Source organism: Chiloscyllium punctatum, chromosome 15, assembly GCF_047496795.1.
Source record: "Chiloscyllium punctatum isolate Juve2018m chromosome 15, sChiPun1.3, whole genome shotgun sequence".
NCBI classification, from domain to species: domain Eukaryota; kingdom Metazoa; phylum Chordata; class Chondrichthyes; order Orectolobiformes; family Hemiscylliidae; genus Chiloscyllium; species Chiloscyllium punctatum.
The window spans coordinates 73,727,286-73,735,929 of NC_092753.1; the positions used below are offsets into that span (position 1 = coordinate 73,727,286).

Consider the following 8,644-nt stretch of genomic DNA (forward strand, 5'->3'; position numbering starts at 1 on the left):
AACAATGATAGTTTGGTCTATATTGCTCCATTTGCTCACATTTATCCAGAACTAGAGGAGGCTAATAGAGAAATACCAAATGCAAAGTCATCAGAGACATGTGACTTTGAGTAGTATCTGAAATTTATGGTGCCTTGAGGGCCCCAGGTCAATCATAAATAGAGGATTCTGGTGTATGGCTAACTTGGGCCAAGGTATGACCAAGGGCTAAAATGGGACACTGTTTATTGGCAAGCAAGCTCGTTGTCATTTACTGGGATAATGTAGAAATGAATACAGAAATTAGCAAACTAGAAATTGGGTGCAGGATGTATCTGGGTGGGGAATGCAACAAGAGATTAAGCTGATGCAACAACTGTTTCGCAACAAGGTGAACACACAATGAGAACTGCTTGTGAAATGCTATGAACGTACAGCATAACAATAAGTAATTTTTTGATGAGACAAGTAGCTTGTCAATTTTTTGTTAATATAATGAGTTCTTAATTACGTTTATAAGCATATGCTTGTGGAGCATGGTGGCAGCCAATGGTCAGACCACGTGGAGGTGCCCTGTGCTGGTTTACTCTGAACAGCCCTTGTACAGAGACTGTGACAACTGCCTTTTTAATTTTGCTTTTTGTTTTTTCTGACCTATGTTCATATGGTATATAGCTATAATGTAACTTTTTTCTTCATTTCTCTATTCTGTAACGAAAGATTACACCTAACTACTCTGTATCAAAGACGATGCCTTGTGTTGGTGGGATTGTTACACTGTAACTAATCTTGCAACTGAAGAGACTATCTAGGTATCTTTGGACCTAAGATGGTGCTGTAAGTGGCGACATATAAACTTTTCACTGAACTCATTTGAGTACACATGACAATAAAGCTAATTCAATTCAATGCATCCACGAGTTCTATGGCTACATTTTATGTATATTAGAATATAGAATATTGGGCCCTGGTAATGTATCATAGACAGGCAGGAAGCAGGAAGAACACAGCAAGCCAGGCAGCATTAGGATGTTTCGGGTGCAACCCTTCTTCAGGATTGGGGGTGGGTGTGGGGGGGAGCTGCAGATAAAGAGGGTGGCGGGAGCAGGGTAGTGAAGTGGGGATAGGTGAAGACAGGTAGAGGGTACAAGCTGGTTGGTCAATGGGAGGGATGAATCTGTTTGCTGGCTGGGAGGAATGGAAGGCAGGGGGAGGAAGTGGGAAGGGAGTCAGGGATGGGGAGGGAGGTTAGTTGAAATTGGAGAACTCAATGTTGAGTCCTCCGGGCTGTAGGCTGCCCAGACGGAAGATGAGATGTTGTTCCTCTAATTTGCTCTATTGCGGCCAAGGATGGTCATGTCGGAATGGAAGTGGTTGGGGAATTGAAATGGGCAGTGACTGGGAGACCCTGCGGGCCCGCCTGCGACACTCATTGAACTGTTCCCTAAGTTAATTTTCAGTCTCCCTGATGTAGAGAAAATCACATCAGGAGCACCTCATGCAATAAACTAGGTTGGAAGACAGGCAGGCGAAGATCTGTCATGCCTGGAAGGACTGTTTGGAACCATGGGTAGAGGTGAGTGAGGTGCTGTACCGGCAGGTTCTGCATCTTTTCTATTTGGAGGGGAAGGTACTGGGGGGTTGGGGAGAAATTGATGGGGAGAATGGCGCAAACCAAGGACTGTCTAAGGGAATGGTCCTTGCAAAAGGCAGAGAGAGGTGGGGAGCAGATCTCCCCTCCACTGCGTCCAAACTCACAGCCCCCCAGCCCTGCACTGCCTGGTTCTACCTGCTCCCCAAGATCCACAAGCCCAACTACTCCAGCCCACCCACCATCTCGGCATGCTCCTGCCCCACGGAACCCATCTCATCCCACTGCAACTCCATCCTGTCCCCCTTAGCTCAGGTACTTCTCACCTACATCCGCGACACCGACCACTCTCTCCAGCAACTTCCAGTTCCCTGGCCTCCAGTACTTTTTCTTCCCTATGGACATACAGTCCTTAGACATGTCCATACAGTCTTTAGACACGTCCATACCCCACAAGGACACCATCCAGGCCCTCCGTGTATTCCTCTCCAATAGATCCATCCAGTGCCCCGCCGCCAATACCCTACACTGCCTTGCCGAACTGGTCCTTACCCTCTTTAACTCTTCCCATTTCCTCCAATTCCAGGGGGTGGCCATGGGTACCCAAATGGGCCCCAGCTACACCTGCCTCTTTGTTGGTTATGTCGAACAGTTCCTCTTCAGTACCCACACAGGCACTGTGACCCAACTCTTATGCCATTACATCAATGACCGCATCAATGAGGCATCCTGCACCTGGGCTGAACAGGAGCAGTTCATTGACTTCGTCCACAACTTCCACCCCATCCTCAAATTCAGTTGATCCATCTCGGACACCATCCTCCCCTTTCTGGACCTCACAATTTCCACCTCTGGTGACAGTCTCCAGTTGGACGTTTATTACAAACCCACAGACTCCCATAACTACCTGCACTACAACTCCTCCCATCCAGTATCCTGCAAGAATTCCATCCCATTCTCCCAATTCTTCTGGCTCGGTCACATCTGCTCGCATGAGCAGACACTCCACTCGCGAGCATCTCGAAGTCCACCTACTTTTTCTCCCTCTGTCATCCACATAGCCCTTTGCTGCACCACCTCCATGCCTCATTCCACTGCTCTAAACACCCCCAACGTAACAAAGACAGAGTCCCCTTTGTTCTCACCTACCAGTCCACCATTCTCCGCATCCAATGCGTCATCCTTAAACACTTCAGCCAACTCCAACTTGACCCCACCACCAAGAACATCTTCCCCATCCCACCCCTCTTTGCCTTCTGCAAGGACCATTTCCTTCGATAGTCCTTGGTTTGTGCCACTCTCCTCACTGACACCAACGACCACCCCCCCACCCACAACTGAACCCCCACGTACCTTCCCTGCAAATGGAAAAGATGCAGAACCTGCTAGCACATCACCTCCCCCCCCCCACCCCCACCTCACCTCCATCCAACCTGGCTTGCCGTGTTCTTCCAGCCTCCTGTCTGTCTACTTTGGATTCCAGCATCTGCAATTTTTTTGTCTCTAACATGGTACATCAGCATTTAATCTTGTCAATTTCGCCAACACTATTTCCTGACTAATACAGATTTCCTTCAGCTCCTCACTCTCACTAAATAAATCCCGCATATCCCAATATTTCTTATATGTTACTTGTGAACACAGAAACAAAGTATTTAACTGGTCTGCCATCTCTTTGTTCCACACTATAACTTTCCCCGTTTCTGACTGTATGGTATCTATATTTGCCTTTATTAATCCTTTTCTCTTCACAAACTTATAGGTGATTTTACACTCAATTTGTACGTTCCCTGAAAGCTTACTCTCATAATCTATTTTCCTCCTCTTAATCAATTCTTGTGTTCTCCTTTGCTGAAACTGAAACTGATCCTCAGGTCTGCTGCCAATTTGTATGCCAATAGTACTATCCTGAAATTCTCCTATAGCAACAGTCAGGACACCTTTCTCGTTTTATTTTTGTGCCAGGTAAGAATGCTGTAGTTCATCCAGTCACTGTTTAAATGCTTGCCTTTGTCTATCCACCTTTATCCATTTAAGTAATGCTCCTCCACTTCATATACTATTGTAGTTTCCTTTATTTAGATTCAGGACTTAGTCTCAGAATCAATTATGCCAGTCTCCATCTTAATGAAAAATTCCATCATACCATGGTCACTCTTCCCCAAGTGTTCTCACACAGCTAAGTTAATAATTAATCCATTCTCATTACATAGTACATAATCAAGAATGCCTGATATCGAGTTGGTTACTCACTGTATTGATCCAGAAATCCATCCCAAATAGATTCCAGGAATTCTTCCTTTATGACACACCAATGATTTGATTTACCTTCTCCAAATGCCAATTAAGATCACTCATAATTACAGCTGTACCATTATTGCTTGGATTTCTAATTTTCTGTTGAATACCTTCCTTAACATTGCAACTACAATTTGAGTGTTTATATACAATGCTTGGAATCATTATCTGCCCATGGTATCTTTTTTCTAAGCTCTACACATTCAACTTCACCAAAGCTAATATTCTTCCACACTCTTGCCTTAATTTTCTCATTAACCAGTAATGCTTTCCCTTTTTGTCTGTCTTTCCTGAAAACTGAATACAACTGGATGTTCAATTTTCTTCCCTGATCATGCTACAGCGACATCTCTGGAATCCCAACTATATCAGACCTGCTTGGATCTACTTACACGAATAACTTATCCACTTAATCGTGAATGTTTCACACATTAAGCACAAAAGGCCTTAAGGCTTGCCTTTTTAACATGCCCAGTCTTGTTCACATTATTTTGCACTGTGGCCCTTTTTGATTCTTGCCCTTGAATTGTCTACCACTGTTTATTCCCATTCTGTCTTTTTTTTTGTTTCACTTGTTTCCCTCTCTTCTGTCTCTTAGAATAGGTTCCCATCCCCTTTCTATTTTAGTTTAAACCCTTCCCAAACACACTAATAAATTCATCCATAGGGGACAAGTTCCCGTCCAGGTACAACCCATCCAGCTGGCACTGGTCGCACCTCCCCAGAACCAGTCCCAACGTCCTAGGAATCTCAAACCCTCCCCCTCACATCATCTCTGTAGCCACACATTTATTTGATAATATCCTGCTATTTTCTACACTTGACTGAGATCACTCCCTTTGAGATGCTTTATTTGAACTTGCTTCCTAATTCCCTACACTCTGCTTTTAGGATCTCATTCCTTTTTGTTTACTACATTGCTGGTACTGATGTATACCACGACCACCGGCTATTCACCCTTCTATTTCGGAATATCCTGTAGCTCCTGTGAAATATCTTTGACCCTAACACCCAAGAAGCAACTCTGCTTTCTTTCCACAGATGCTGCGAGACCTGCTGAGTTTCTCCAGCAATTTCTGTTTTTGCTTTAGATTTCCAGCATCTGCAGTTCTTAAGTTTATTTTAGCAAATTGCTTTTGTGGTGACTAAAATATTTATCTACTTACCCTTCAATACTACTGCCTTCCCATATTTGTTCCTCCTCTCCTGCGGAGCAGAGCTAACAAAGGCGCAATGGAACTTGGCCATTGCCTTTGAGAGGCCATTTCCCCCACAACAGTATCGAAAATGATAAATCTGTTCTGCAGGGTAATGACCACATGGGATTTCTGCATAGTTATCCATTCACTCCCTATTTGTGGAGTTTTAGCCTGTGGAGTAACTACCTCTCTATATAGTACCCACAATACTCTCAGATTTGCAGGTGCTCTGCAGTGTCCCAAACGCTACACCAGCTCCAAAGCTCAGGCCCTCCAACATCCTACAAAAGTTCTAGTCCTGGGCACTGGTACTTTTATTATCATGATCTATAATAATAATCATAATAAGCCAATGATGTTATTGAATGTCAGTGAACTCAGTGGGCTGAATGGCCTACGTCTGCTGCAATGGTTTTATAATAAGCAAGTGAAACTGTAGCGGCGTCTCTAACATATGTTATTTGGAAATTCATCCAAATACAGACAATTGCAGCATTTCCAAGTTTGCAGGTGATATGAGACTTAGTGGGAGTAAGAGTTATGAAGAGGATCCAAAGATGCTTCATGGGGATTAAGACAAGCGGTGAAAGTGAGGAAAAAGTGGCAGATGCAATATAATATAAATGGGTGTGAGGTTTCCATTCTGACAGTAGCAAAGCGGTGCATTTTTTTTAAATGGTGAGAGGTCGGAAAGTTTTGATGTTTTGAAAGCCAGTACGCAGGTGCAGCAAGCAACTTGAAAGGTAAACAATATGTTAGCCTTCATCACAAAAAGATTTGGGAACAGAAACAAAGAAGTCTTGCTGCAACTGTGCACAACACCAAAGTTTTGTTTTCCTTGCTTAAAGATGTATATATATTACACAAAGAGTGCAGCAAAGATTCATCAAACTCATTCCTGGAACGCTGACACTGTCATCTGAGGAGATTACCTGGATGGAATTTAGGAAAATGAGAGGTGATTTCATAGAAACATGGAAAATTCATAAGGGCTGCAAAGGAGGTTTCCCTAGCTATAGGATCATGACCTAGAGGATACAGTCTCAGAATAAAAGGGCCTAAGCCTATCTCCTTAATTAATTATTTTTTGTGGGTGGGATGGGGTTGGGGGAGGGGGAGGGGAGGAGGGGATGGAGTGTGGTGTGATCTATCTGTAAAAACACACTCTCTCTAGGTGCACACAACTAAAAATAAATCACACAACACCAGGTTATAGTCCAACAGGTTTATTTGGTTTATTCCAGATAAACCTATTGTACCAAAACCTGATATTGTGTGATTTTAAACTTTTTTCAGCCTGCCTGAAGAAGGGCTTATGCCCGAAACGTCGATTCTCTTGTTCCTTGGATGCTGCCTGACCTGCTGCGCTTTTCCAGCAACATATTTTTCAGCTCTGATCTCCAGTAGCTGCAGTCCTCACTTTCTCCTAGTTGATTTCTCCAGCCCAGTCCAACACCGATTCCTCCAAATTATAAGTGCACGTTTACTCTTCAAGTATACTTACGCGCACACACACTCGCTCGCTCTTCATGCGCATGCACTCACTCACTCAAGGGTTCGCGCGTGTGCATTGACTCGTCAAGGGTACGCGCGCGCACACATTCTCACTCGTCAAGGGTACGTGCGTGCACGCACACTCACTCACTCGTCAAGGGTACGCGCGCACATGCACTCGCTCACTCGTCAAGGGTACGCGCGTGAACACACTCACTCACTCGTCAAGGGTACGCGCGCACACTCACTCACTCGTCGAGTGTAAGCGCGTGCTCACACTCACTCGTCAAGGGTTGGCGCGCGCACACACTCACTCACTCATCAAGTGTACATGCACATACTTACTCACTCGAGAAGGGTTCGTCCACGTGCACTCACTCACTCATCAAGGGTACGCACGCACACATTCTCATTCGTCAAGGGTACGCACGCGCGCACATTCACTCACTCATCAAGGGTACGTGCACGCGCACGCACACTCACTCGTCAAAGGTACACGCACGCGCACACTCACTCACTCGTCAAGGGTTCGCGCACGTGCACTCACTCACTCATCAAGGATACACGCGCGCACACACATTCTCACTTGTCAAGGGTACGCGTGCGTGCACACTCACTCGTCAAGTGTACACGTGCGCGCACACTCACTCATTCGTCAAGTGTACACGCACACACTCATTCACACGTCAAGGGTTCGCGTGCGTGCACACATTCTCACTCGTCAAGGGTATGCATGTACACGCACACACTCACTCACTCATCAAGGGTACAAGCACACACTCACTCACTCGTCAAAGGTACGCACGTGCGCGCGCACACTCACTCACTCGTCAAGGGTACGCGCGCACACTCAACTCACTCGTCAAGGGTACGCGCGCACACTCAACTCACTCGTCAAGGGTACCCGCGCACACTCAACTCACTCGTCAAGGGTACCCGCGCACACTCACTCGTCAAGAGTACGCGCGCACACTCACTCACTCGTCAAGAGTACGCACGCACACTCACTCGTCAAGAGTACGCGCGCACACTCACTCGTCAAGAGTACGCGCGCACACTCACTCGTCAAGAGTACGCGCGCACACTCACTCGTCAAGAGTACGCGCGCACACTCACTCACTCGTCAAGGGTTGGCGCGCGCTCACACTCACTCACTCATCAAGTGTACATGCACATACTCACTCACTCGTCAACGGTTCGCCCCCGTGCACTCACTCACTCATCAAGGGTACGTGCGCACGCACACTCACTCATTCACGCGTCAAGGGTACGCGCGCACACTCAACTCACTCGTCAAGGGTACCCGCGCACACTCACTCACTCGTCAAGAGTACGCGCGCACACTCACTCACTCGTCAAGAGTACGCGCGCACACTCACTCACTCGTCAAGAGTACCCGCGCACACTCACTCACTCGTCAAGAGTACGCGCGCACACTCACTCACTCGTCAAGAGTACGCGCGCACACTCACTCACTCGTCAAGAGTACGCGCGCACACTCACTCGTCAAGGGTTGGCGCGCGCTCACACTCACTCGTCAAGGGTTGGCGCGCGCTCACACTCACTCGTCAAGGGTTGGCGCGCGCTCACACTCACTCGTCAAGGGTTCGCGCGCGTGCACTCACTCACTCGTCAAGGATACACGCGCGCGCACACACATTCTCACTTGTCAAGGGTACGCGTGTGCACGCACACACTCACTCACTCACTCCTCAAGGGTACGCGCGCGTGCACACTCACTCACGCGTCAAGAGTACGCGCGCACACTCACTCACTCTTAACGTGTACACACTTACTTTCTCGGTGTGCAGGTGAACTCTCTCTAGAAGGACACACTCTGGGGGTGGTATTCTCTCTGTCGGGGGGGGTGGGGGTGGTCTCTCTCTCTGTGTGGGGGTGGTGTCTCCCGGGTGGGGGTCTGCTCTATCTCTCCCTCCCTGGGGTATCTATACTCGGTATTCTGTTATACTCCCGGGTGGAGGGTGTACTCACAGAGATCGTCTCCCGGTGACTCCGGTTTCCTCATGGTCCTAGTGCCCTCCCTACACACCGGCCGGGGGATGGGGGGGGGTGGGGTGGGGTG

General features: G+C 47.3%; 1 protein-coding gene across 3 annotated transcripts in view; it reads right to left on the reverse strand.

Moving 5' to 3' along the window:
• LOC140486399 (uncharacterized) overlaps positions 1 to 8,637 on the reverse strand; it is a 77,061-nt gene extending 68,424 nt beyond the window's left edge. Inside the window, exon 1 of one of the 3 annotated variants that reach the window (XM_072585480.1) lies at positions 8,554 to 8,637. The gene's annotated coding sequence lies outside the window, so the exon portion shown is untranslated. The other 2 variants (XM_072585481.1, XM_072585482.1) reach the window with 2 other exon arrangements.
• Between the last annotated feature and the right edge of the window lie 7 nt (positions 8,638 to 8,644).